Source organism: Sceloporus occidentalis, unplaced genomic scaffold (assembly GCF_023333645.1).
Source record: "Sceloporus occidentalis isolate IW3139 unplaced genomic scaffold, rSceOcc1.0.p SCAF_2, whole genome shotgun sequence".
Taxonomy (NCBI): domain Eukaryota; kingdom Metazoa; phylum Chordata; class Lepidosauria; order Squamata; family Phrynosomatidae; genus Sceloporus; species Sceloporus occidentalis.
Window position 1 is genome coordinate 131,651,108 of NW_028316982.1, and position 12,861 is coordinate 131,663,968.

Sequence of the window (12,861 nt, forward strand, 5' to 3'; positions counted from 1 at the left end):
AAAACATTTTTATTTAAACAGGCCTTTTACGGTCTGGCAGGCTTCGTTTTATTGGGGGGGGATAGGCCTTTGTATGGACACTCTACACCTTGACAAGTCAGACTCTCCGACTCTTGCTAGGAACTAATTTTTTTATTCTGCTGCAGAATAACTATCCATCAGATACATATCCTTGGACCTTGTAGTTAGTAGTTATTGTTGTTGATGTTTTTGTCATTGTTCTACAGACTTTATGTGTTTTATTGTAAAAACTCAATAAATAATTTAATTAGAAAAGAAAAAAGAATGGTACAAAACCGAAAAGGAACAGCTTTACTTTTGCACCATTCTTTTTGAACATACAAAGGTTGAACTACTAATGAAAAAGGTAAACATCTGTTCTTCAAAATAACTGTCTTGGGCCTGTTATAGACAGCCAAAATAAAGCTGCTTCAAGTCACAGTGGAGGTATGGTGTTTCAATGATACATGCGTCCTAAGAGTCCAGAAGCCACACAAAAGCCACACTCCAGTCCTTAGGGCTGGAGCGTGGCTTTGGTGCTAGTTCTGAACTCTTAGGACGCATGCATCATTGAAACACCATACCTCCACTTTGACTTGAAGCAGCTTTATTTTGGCTGTCTGTAACAGGCCTTGGTTATCTTGCTGTACATACAAATGAAATAGTAAATAACTGGCAATATAACTGCTTTACTTAAAGTACAATAAACATATACAGTAACAATACTGGGAGTGGAACTGGAGTTAGCAACTGGAGTAGGACAAGATTAATAAACTGTATAGTTTATGGACTGTATCAACACATGTATGTGTAGCACAACTAAACTGATGAGCTGAAATTATTAAATTACCCAAAACCCTGCATCTCAGTATCAGATGCATGAACAAATAGAATTTAACACTTTGCTGAAGAATTACATAAATACACGTGTAGCATGATGTGAGGATTGCAAACCATATTGGACAGTGGTTGAGACTCTTTCTTCTAAATGTCTACTAAAGATAGAGAAGTCTGTCTCTCTTTACATCTAGCCATGTGGTCTAGCGATAAAGACATCTGTTTTAAAAGCATAAGACACACATCAGATTGAAAGAGCTAACATCAGATTGAAAGAGCTAACATGCCTGACTGACCTTTGCCAACCCAGTTAAACTCAACAGATGTCAGCTTACTTGGATGGTTCGAAACTGATCTCCCCCCTCCCTCTGCTTTTTAACTGTTGTGATGTCCTACATTGCAGAAACTAGTAGGGTTTTTTTTGGGGGGGATTACTAAAGACAATGCAACTGGTATGCCCAATTGCTATTATTCTATGACTGAAGTCCATTCAATCCCCAGAATGATGGGGAAAGCACTGGGACCCACTACAGTGGCTATCAGCTCCCTCTTAAAAACCTTTTTAACAGCAACAAGGTGTACCAGTTGCTAAATCCACCATTATCTTTCCTTCCACAATGCTTCTGGGACCTGCCTCAACATACACACTGGGGCAGACTCTACAGACAAAAGTAATAAGGGAGATGATGGTTATGATGGCTGTACCTGGCTTGTTCAGTTACTCTCTTTATAGTACTGAGCTTATTAATACCAAGAGGCTAAACCTGCACTGCTTTCAACACCATGTCTGTCCATTTTGCTATTATCCATCTATAACTGACCCCTAATGGATTCATCTACAATACACCCTCATTCGGTTAACAAATACATTTATTTAGTTATGTACTTATGTTTGCATCTCACTTTCTTCACACAGTTTAGATGGCAAGTGTAATTCTTAATCTCATTTTAATCCCACAACAAATCTGTGAGGAAGATGAGGCGGTGACACCATAACTGGCCCAAGACTGAGGTTCATAGCTGAGTGGTGATTTGAATCTTGTGCGTCCCTGTCACGGGGTGCTTCCAGATAAGACAACTTTCAACACTACCAATCAAAAAGCAATATTCTGTTCCTTCCCCTTAACAGATTTTTATGGTGAGAAGAAAGACAGAGAAAACACAGACTTTACAAATTGAAGTGGAGCTCATCTGGATTGCTTCTCAATAAATTAATTGACCCAAAGCAAATAAGCCTCTTCTGTTGAGTACTTCTAGCCTGATAGTATACCCACTGTACTGTAACAGCAACATAGAGCAGTAAGGATAAACAAGACACTTTCTGACTTAGGAGTTAGCTTGAAGTGAAGCAAGCATGACTGGAATTTCCTCCTAAGGATTTGTCCTTCCACTGATAGGAAGGCAAGCTTTTTAGCATGCTGAAGGGCAGGACAGGGACTTTTACTACCTAGGTGTTATCTTATATTGGTTTTTCATGTATTTGCTTTTTGGTTATGTTTTAACCTATATTCTGTTTTTAATTTGTACTTTGGTATGGTCAACTGTCCTGAGCACTCATTAGCAAAAAGCCAAAAAATGTTATTCAGCTAGCTGCTTTATCTGGCAAAACCTGAGACATCCCATTCTGATACTGTGTATGTGCCCAAGTATCCTTAAAATGTTTTAGGCTACAACTCACATGATCTCTGACCCAACAATGCCGAGTTGTAGATAAAACATCAGGCATGCAGCAGCTTGGGGAAGGCATTCATATGTTGCTTTAAGAGGGTTATGTTTTGTTCTGTGTGGCCTAGCACAGAAGCTAATTTCAATGAGAAAATATTAGCGGGGGAAAACCTAAGTAAACATTAGTTTCATGAAGTCAACACAGCAACCAATTATGTGCATGCATACCAGTAATGTATCAGCAATAGGGAGGCCCTTTGATATCCACTGGGGTTTGGTTCCAGACCGCCTCCTCCCCTGCGGATACCAGAATCCCATGGATGCTCAAGTTCCATTATATAAAAAAGGAATAGTAAAAATGGTCTCCCTTATATAAAATGGCAAAAGCAAGGTTTGTTTTTTGCAATTGGGTGGGTGGGGTTTTCTGCAATTGGGCGGGTGGGTGGTTTTTTTTCAAGCCGTGGATAGTGGAATTCATGGATTCAGAATTCCTGGATACCGACAGCTGACTGTATAACCTAATTCAGGAATAGGCAACTTCAGTGGATCCAGGGGCCAATGTGTTACCCTTGAGACTTCTGCGGGATGCACAGACTGCCAAAAATGCCACATACAAAAATGGAAGTGACTAAAAATCCATTTCTAGTAATTTTAAATGTTAGACAGTGTGTAAAAGGACCATTTGAAAAGCGACTTGTCCTTCCTTGGAGGCTTTTGGTAGAGGCAATTCACCTTTTGGAGGCCAGAAAAATAGCAGTTGGGAAATCTGGAAATGTCAAAGGGTACAAGAACCATCTTGGGGGGCATATGTAGCCCTAGGGCTGTACTTTGCCCACCCCAACCAAATTCTTCACAATGAATTTAGCTACAGCTTTACTCTTCAGGATCTTTTCTAGTTCTTTCGTGGTTGCCTTTTCCATTCCTAGCCTTCTTATTTGACTGCAGTCTCCATTCTAATAAATGTTTGATCCAAGGTATGGAAAATCTTTAACTATTTCCATTTCTTTAGTTTTTGTGGGTTTTTCAGGCTACGTTCTAGAACATGGCCTCACAGCCCGAAAAACTCACAAAAACTATGGATGCAAGCCGTGAAAGCCTTCGACTTCACATATTTCCATTTCCTCATTATCCATTCATCCTAGCTAATGATCAAATAGAAATAGTCAAAGAGTTCCCATACCTTGGATCAATCGCTGATCAGAATGGAGATTTCAGTCAAGAAACAAGAAGATTAGGAATGGGAAGGCAGCCATGAAAGAACTAGGCAAGATCCTAAAGTGCAAAAACATAACCTTAACCTATGTATGGATGTGAAAGCTGGACAGTGAAGAAAATGGGTAAGGGAAAAAAAAATCAGTTCATTTGAGATGTGGTGCTGGAGAAGTGTGCTGAGGATACCTTGGGCAGCCAATCCTTGAGCAGATAATGCCAGAAATCAGATCAGGCTGTCGTACTTTGGACACAGAATGAGAAGGCACGACTCAAAAACAATAATGCTAGGAAAGGTGAAGGGAAGTAGAAAGAGAGGAAGACAACATGCCAGATGGATGGACTCTATTAAGGAGGTCACAGGTATGGGTTTGGAGGAATTAAGCAGAGCAGTGGAGGACGGAGGGTCTTGGAGGTGTCTCATCCAATGGGTCGCCATGGGTTGAGATCAACTCGAAAGCATTTAACAACAAATGTATGTTTTTTTAAAATATTAAATATAATTACTATGACTCATTAGGGAATTTAAATGAATATAAATTGAATTATGTGTTGCGCTCTTCAAACTGGGAACTGTGGTTTTGTGAGGCATTTAGCCTTCTCCATCAGAGAGGTCAGGTGCCACAGTGTAACTTGAATTATGTGTTGTCCTCTTCAAAAATGTTGAAATCACAAGAAAATTACAGATGGGAAAGGCAGCCATGAAAGAACTAGACAGAATCCTAAAATGCAAAGATATACAACTGAGCACAAAAGTTAGAATCATACAAGCCATTGTATTCCCTATTACCATGTATGGACGTTCTGGAAGAGTTTATTCCTGATGTTTCACCAGCAGCTGTGGCTGTCAACTTCAGGGGATGCTGACATGGAAGAGAGTGGGATACACACTATACTCCAAGGGAGTGTGTTCCACTGTCAAATGGCCCTTACTGTTGAGGTGGAATCTGTTTTCCTGGAGCTTGCATCCATTGCTCCATTGGGTCCTAGTCTCTGGAACAGCAGAAAACAAGCTTGCTCCCTCCTCAATATGACATCCCTTCAAATATTTAAACAGGGCTATCATATCACCTCTTAACCTTCTTTTCTCCAGGCTAAACATTCCCAGATCCCTAAGTCGTTCCTCATAGGACATGGTTTCCAGACCCTTCACCATTTTACTTGCCCTCCTTTGGACACTCTCCAGTTTCTCCACATCCTTTTTAAATTGTGGCACCCAGAACTAGACACAATATTCCAGGTGGGGCCTGACCAGAGCAGAATACAGTGGCACTATTACTTCCCTTGATCTAGACACTATACTTCTATTGATGCAGCCTAAAATTGCATTGGCCTTGTTAGCTGCCGCGTCGCACTGTTCACTCATGTTCAACTTGTGGTCTACTTGGACTCCCAGATCCCTTTCACATGTAATCTTGTTCAGCCAGGTGTCACCCATCCTATATCTGTGCATTTTATTTTTCCGCCCTAAGTGCAATACCTTACATTTCTCCATGTTGAATTTCATTTTGTTAGCTTTGGCCCAGCTTTCTAGTCTATTCAGGTCATTTTGAATTTCGATCCTGTCTTCTGGGGTATTAGTTATTCCTCCTAATTTGGTGTCATCTGCAAATTTGATAACTATGCTCCCAGTTCTGTCATCCAAGTCATTGATAAAGATGTTGAATAGCACTGGGCCCAGGACAGAGCCCTGTGGGACCCCACTGGTCACTTCTCTCCAGGAGGAAAAGGAGCCATTGCTGAGCACCCTTTGGGTCCTGTATGGCAAAATGGGGCTGGACTGGATGGCCCTCTTGGGTCTGTCTCTCCCCACTCTTCTATGGCTCTGTGATGGGGCTGAGCAGAGAGTGAGGACCCAGAGGGTCTTGGGGAAGCCTCCAAGAGAAGAGGCAGCCGACAACAACGACAACAACAAGGCGTCCTTCCAAAGGCTTCCTAAGGGGCTCCATCTGCTGCCATGATGGGGAGAGAGCACAGCTGGAGGGGGCGGGGCCAGAGAAGCCCTCAGCAAAGAGACGCAGGTGGTCAAGAGGAGGAGGAAGAGCAGGAAGAGGGATGGTGGCCTACGAGGGACAAGCTGAGGGGTCTCGCCCCTTCCTCCGTCTAAGGCAGTGGTCTCCAATCTGTGCCCTTTGAGAAATTTTGGACTTCATCTCCCAGAAGCCTCAGCAATGCTGGCCAATACTCTGGGATTCTGGGAGTTGAAGTCCAGAATCTCTTAAAGGGCACAGTTTGGGGACCACTGGCCGAAGGGATTACAGGTCCCTGGCCTTCCCTCCCTCACACCTCGCTCGCAACGGCCACTTGCCTCAATTGCCGCTTCCTCCGCCGCTGCCTGCAGAGCATCGCTTTCGCCCCATCTCCTTCACTGGCCTTCCTCCTCTCGCGAGACTTTCCTCATCCGCACGGGATCTCCACACACATATACACACACAAACGCCCTCTCGGCTGCTGACGTTCCCCGCATGCGCAGTAGCGCCCCATGAAGCTCTGTCCTCTCTGCCCGGTCGTTTAAAAGCCCCGCCCACTGAAAAGCCCCGCCCACCAGCCCCCCTCAAAGAAGTATACTGTATTGTTATTGTGCCTAAAAAACACACTGCAGGAACAATCCACTCTGACAGACCACTCTAACTGGCTAAGTGCTAGGGAATTCTGGGAAATGTAGTTTTGTGAGGCATTTAGCCTTCTCTGTGAGAGAGCGCTCTAGTGCCACAATGAACTACAATTCCCATTCTTCCCTAGTCTTGAGCCAGGGAAGTTAAACTGGCCTCAAACTGGATTATTTCTGCAGTGTGTTTTGGGCCTCTGTTTCCACACAATACAAACACTCCTGGCGTTAATAGTGGCCCTGTGGAAATTAATAATAATAATAATAATAATTAGTATGATAATAGGCGACCTTGGGCAAGTCACACTCTCTCAGCCTCAGAGGCAAGCAAAGGCAAATCTCCTCAGAACAAGAAAACCTTGCCAAGAAAACCCTGCCATAGGTTCACACACCTTTGAGGCCACTTTGAGGCCAGTCTGTGTGTCTTACTTGGCCTTTGGCTGGAGCAATAATAATAATAATTATTATAATTATAATATTTGCTCCAGCCAAAGGCCAAGTATGACGCACAGTGACCAGTGTGTGAACCTATGGCAGGGTTTTCTTGGCAAGGTTTTCTTGTTCTGAGGAGATTTGCCTTTGCTTGCCTCTGAGGCTGAGAGAGTGTGACTTGCCCAAGGTCGCCCAGTGAGTTTCTGTGGCTGAGCCAGGATTCGAACCCAGGTCTCCACGGGTCACTGTCCAACGCTCAAGCCACTACTCCATGTTGGCACTCTAAATCATATAAATTTATATAAATAATCCAATTTATCATAGAATACTATACATATATTTAATTGAGAAATGCAGCCCATATATATAGTATTCTGCAATATTATAGAATACTATATATGGGCTGTATTTCTCAATTAAATGCTATACAATAAGGGAGAGCTGCTGCAACATAGTGCTTTCAGTTCAAGAGTCCAGCTAATTTATTTCTCAACTACCACCACCTTCCTCCCAGTTTTCAGTTGGTCTCCCTGCTCATGGAACAATCTGAGAAACACAGGTCCAAAACACACTGAGGAAATAATCCAGTTTGAGACCGCTATAACTGCCCTGGCTCAGTGCTAGTGAATCCTGGGAATTGTAGTTTATTGTGGCACCAGAGGTCTCTCTGAAAGAGAAGGCAAAATGTCTCCCAAAACTACAGCCTCCAAAATTCCCTAGCATTCAGCCAGGGCAGTTAAAGCGGTCTCAAACTGGATTATTTCGGTAGTGTGTTTTGGACCTCACTGGCTGTTTAAGTACTAATTCCAGATCCAAGGCAGATTACAACATAATTTAAAAAGATAAGATCAAACTCCAATATATTAGACCATGCACAAAACAAATAAGTTATTATGCAGGGAATAAAATTTGAAAACATTTGTAAAGCATAACAAGAAGAAACTGAAACACTCCCCATTAAAAGGCTTTATCTGAATAAGAAAGCCTTTTCCAAGTGCGTCCATGCTGCAAAAATAATCCTGTTTGACACCACTTTAACTGCCGTGGCTCAATGCTATGAAATTCTGGGAACTATAGTTTTTTGTCTTTTCACATTCCTCCCTGACAAAGTCCCTGGCTTCAGGCCTGAGTTCTTCTGGTTCATGGTCAATAGTAGGCTTGATATTGAAAATTATTTTGCCATATTATCTTTAAATTATACTGTGATGTTCTTCAGGTTTATATTTTGACATAATGGTTGGTATCGTGTTCTTCTTTAGCTTAACTTTTGCTATTAGTAGTTCGTAGTCTTTGCCACAATCTGCTCCTGGTCTTGTTTTTGCAGAGAATATAGAACTTCTCCATGTTCTGCTTCCACTCTTGTAGTCTATTTGATTTCTATACTGACCTTCGCACGATCTCCATATATACAGTCCCTTCTTGGGTTGCTGGAAGATTGTGCTTGCAATAAACAAACTGCTGGTCTTGCAAAATTCAGTCAGTGGGTCTCCTGCTTCATTTCTTGGTCCCCTCCAAATATTCTTGCAATCTTTCATTCTGTTCTGTTTCCTATTTTTGAATTCCAATTGCCTATGATTAATAAGAAGTCCTATTTTGCTGTGTGATCAATTTCCTCCTGGCCTCCAGCATAGAATCTTTCAATTTCTTCTTCTTCTGCCTCTGTAGTTGGAGGATAGACTTGGATTAAGATTATATTGGTGGATTTTTCCTGAAGTCTTATTGACCTGATTTAGATAGACTTTGCCTTATATCCTTTGACTGCTTTTGCTACAGCATTATAAATATTATATTGATATCTATATCTATAGATATATAGATAGATATAGACACTATCTAGTAGGCAGAGCTGTAACAGCATTCCACTTAAGAATGTCTTAAGTTTTAGAATTTCAGGAAATTTATATAACAGGATAGTTATATCACTATAAATGTCCTTGAATAAGTATATTCCTTCACAGACATGAGATAGTCTGGGTGCACTGTTTGTATAGACTTTTTTTTTAGTGTAAGCATATTATTTCTTATAATTACATTCCAGATTTAAAAAGTGCTTGTAGTAACTAACCTTGGTAAGGAGTGGTCAACTTACACAATGCTGAGGTTCAAAACACACTGCAGAAATCATCCAATTTAAGACCGCTTTAAATGCCCTGGGTGAATCTTAAGGAATTCTGGGAACTTTAGTTAAGTGAGACATTTAGGCCTGTTACAGACTGCCAAAATAAAGCTGCTTCGGGTCTCTTTGGAGGTATGCTGTTTAAACGATGCATGGGTCCTAAGAGTCTGGAGGTTGCGCGAAAGCCACACTCCATTCCTAAGCACTGGAGTGCCGCTTTGGTGCAGCTTCTGGATTCTTAGGATGCATGCATCATTTAAACAGCATACCTCCAAAGAGATCCGAAGCAGCTTTATTTTGGCAGTCTGTAACAGGCCTTAGCCTTCTCTGTCAGACAGCTCTGGTGCCATAATAAACTACAATTCCCAGGATTCCCTAGCAATGAGCAAGGGCAGTTAAAGCGGTCTCAACTGGGTTATTTCTGCAGTCTGTTTTGGACCAGAGTCATTATAACTCATATTTAGTCAGCTGAGGAACTGCCATGCACGTATTTACATATACTGGAGTATTTGGCAGCAATTCAGTATTTCCAATATATTGCATTACATTTAAAGTATCTCTTCCACAGGACAGTTCAGACATATTTCAAACTTAGTTCAGCAGTGTACTATACAGGTCGAGTTTCTCTTATCCAAACTGCTGGGGACCAAAAGTGTTTTGGATTCCAGATTCTTTCGGATTTTGGAACATTTGCAAATACATAATGAGATATCTTAGAGATGGGACTCAAGTCTAGACAAGAAATTCATTTATGTTTTGTAGACAATCTATACGTATAGTCCAAATATAACTGTATACAAATTATTTTTAATAATTCTGTGCATGAAACAAAGTTTGTGTACAGTGTACCATCAGAAAGTAAGAGTGTCACTATCTCAGCCACTCATGTGGACAATGTTGGGTTTTGGAGTATTTCAGAATTCTGGGAAAGGGATAGTCAGCCTGTATTCACATGCATTTCATTTATTCAGCATGGCTATACAGATATATCTTAGTTAACAAAAACTTCTGACAAAGAGGATCTTGTTTACAAGCTTTTTCAGTACCCACCCAGTCCTGCCGTTTCCTCCTGGTCCTTTGTTCAGCTGGAAATTGAGAAACATAGCAGTTTGGCATCAGGCTGTAGTAGCATGCTTGCAGTAAACAACACATTAAAGTTTGAGCTGGGAAAGAATGGCATTCCTCACCAGCTGATCCTACTCTGTCCTTGCCTACAACTGGCAAAGTAAACAGCGGCTTCCTCCAGAATCCATTTCTGAACATGTGTGAACAGCAAAACAGAGGAAAAAGGAGAAAGCAAATAAGTTTGCCTCACCAACTGCCCCCCCCCCCCAGCATTTAAAAAAGTATAGATCTATGCATTTAGAATACCAAATTGAAACCATAAGAGAAATACAGCTAGGTGAAGAGGGGGGCGGTTGGAGGCATGATCCTGCATGCATTTTGAAACAACCTTGAAAGTTGTCTCTAGAAAGTTCAACATATTTTTGTTTACTTATGCAAGGGCTACCTGACCTGGTTGTTTAATTTCACATGTGTGTATTTGAACAAGATGTTAGCTGAAGTATGTTGAACTGTTCTTTTGGGGGATGCATCGACTGACCACTATCACTTTCCATATTATTTCTCCCTCTGCTACCAAATTTTCTCTTAAACAAGTAATGCCCAGGAACATTTATCTTCCTTCTAAACTGAGCTATAGCTGAGATCAGTTAGTAAAATTCTATGTTAGATCAGCAGAATGTCAAGAGTTTTATAAAGAGGATCATATCTCCCATTTTGGGGATCGCAGCCAAACAGCAGTGTATCTATTTTCTGGCATTGCCCATTAGATTGGCACCAAAGTACTGTAGAGAGTAACACAGCTTAGATTTCCTCATTAAATAAAGGACTAGAGGTACAAAACAGAAGTGCTCCAAGTCAACTAGTCTGGCATCTTGCCTGTTACTCTTATATAGTAGGTATTCCATAAATGGAATAATGTTTTACTGTTTCTTGGTCTCTTAATACAGAATGTGTCTGCACTGACCTAACCATCCATACTGACCTTACAGTTGCCACAAGCCAGGCACACAATATTCTTGACAATTCACAGGGAAGTCGTGGCGAATTTGCAGGCAAGGTGGTTCAGAGGGCTTTCATCTGATTTCTAAAAAGTTATCTTTTACCCCATTTTTGCCCCTGAAAATCTGGGTTTTCTTGTGTGTGACAAGATGGTATCAAGATGGCATCAGGCTGGGGACAGGAGAAATTTTGGTTGGCAGGACTGGTTGGGTCTAACAAGCCTGGTGTGTGTTGCTATGTTTTTCTACTTCAGTGTATGCTATAAATTATAGCCATGAGATCAGCAGTGAGGAACTAGATTGGGGTACGTGACCCTCTTCCACCCAGCTCCCAAGTTTCACATTTGTTTTTACTCTTTTTACTTCTTCTGATCCTTACCCCCACACATGCCTGGTGAGCACTGTATCATCTTTGTTTTTAGTTCAGTGAATGGAGTGCATACATTCTTCTCCCCCCCCCCCCCCCCCATAATTTGCTTGCTTGTGTGGAGATCTCACACACTTCCTCACTTCTTGCTCACTCCTTCATTCGCTCATCTCTCACTCACTTGTGCAGAGATCTGCAATGTTTGTATGGGAGGACTGGGGAGGAGAAAATAAGCAAATAATTGGGGAGGAGAAAATAAAATGTCTATACGCTATTCCAGGAATTAAAAGCAAAGAGTAAACACAAATGTGACACCTGGGTGAAGAGAAGAGGGAGGGGGTAGCCCAGTCTAGAACCTTACAACTAATCTCATGACTGAATGCTTTCATAAATAAAATATAAAGTACATTTTTCTTTTTCCTTTCTCTGCTACTGGAACTGGAGAGGAGGAAAGGGGACTGGATAGGGAGGAATCCAACTAGAGTGCAAGGTAGTCTAGATTGGTAGGTAAACAATAACAGTTATAGGTTGATGCATGCTGGAAGGCAAAAGAAAACCGCTGTTTCTGTTAGTTGGTTTAGTTGGAGCTATGGACCAAATGTGAAGTGAGGCCGTTTTTTGTTTGTTTGTTTGGTCAGTGTAGCAAGCCTACAGAATATGTTTTTAAAGTCTTTATTTATACCATATTTTAGCTTTTGCTTTCAGTATGCAATGCACAAGATGGCAAAATCATAATTATTAGCCAGAATTCACATTACAGAAGTGTAACCTAATCCAGTGTAGGTCGAATCCCTATTTCATGATCTGCCTTTTGAACAACTGGAAATACCTTTGTCTCAGCTAGATTAAGCTTCAACCTCATCCAGTTTATTACCATCATCAGACACTATTGTCAGAACTAAAAGGTCTTTCCACTTTTTCAGTCCTCTCCTAATATTCTTTTGTGCTTTTGCCAATACAGTCGTCCCTTCTTATCTATGGGGAATCCATTCCCCCTCCCCTTACATGGATAACAAAAATCATGGGACCTCAAGTCCCATTCTTTTCTATGACCACACAATTTGTATGTGGCTGCACATGCATCCTTTTAAAACAACGGAGCTCGCCATCTGCAGAAGCTCAAATCAACAGATGGCAAGCCCATTGATAAGAAGAATCCACTGTATATCTCTTGCAGATGAGGGTGCTGCTATTTTGGCTACATAAGCAAGCAGAATTGGTTGGGTATTAATACTGACACACACAAGGAACATAGGAAGCTGCCTAATACTGTACTTAGACAAACCGTTGGTCCATATAGCCTAGTATAGTCAATTCTGACTGGAAGTGGCACTCCAGGGATTTTGGCAAGATATTTTTCCTAGTCCAACTTAGAGACCCCTGATATACTTAGCTGATCTTCCATTAAAAGTACTAATCAGGCCTAACTCGGCTTAGCTTCTAAAATCATGTGTGACACACATACAAAATTTCAACCTGGAACCTTGGCTTGAGAGCTCCTGTTTAGGGTTCTGTCTGCATTATTCTATTCACTTTCATCCCTGGTTTTCCATTTTTCATTTCA

The 12,861-nt window shown here is 41.3% G+C and overlaps 1 protein-coding gene across 5 annotated transcripts in view; it reads right to left on the reverse strand.

Moving 5' to 3' along the window:
- The window catches only part of AKAP11 (A-kinase anchoring protein 11), a 41,784-nt gene extending 31,845 nt beyond the window's left edge, over positions 1-9,939 (reverse strand). For 3 of the 5 annotated variants that reach the window (XM_089511022.1, XM_089511021.1, XM_089511017.1), the window contains exon 1: positions 6,026-6,153. The gene's annotated coding sequence lies outside the window, so the exon portion shown is untranslated. Of the gene's footprint in view, positions 1-6,025; positions 6,154-8,138; positions 8,158-9,917 lie in introns of those variants that run through there. The other 2 variants (XM_089511019.1, XM_089511020.1) reach the window with 2 other exon arrangements.
- Positions 9,940-12,861: the final 2,922 nt, after the last annotated feature.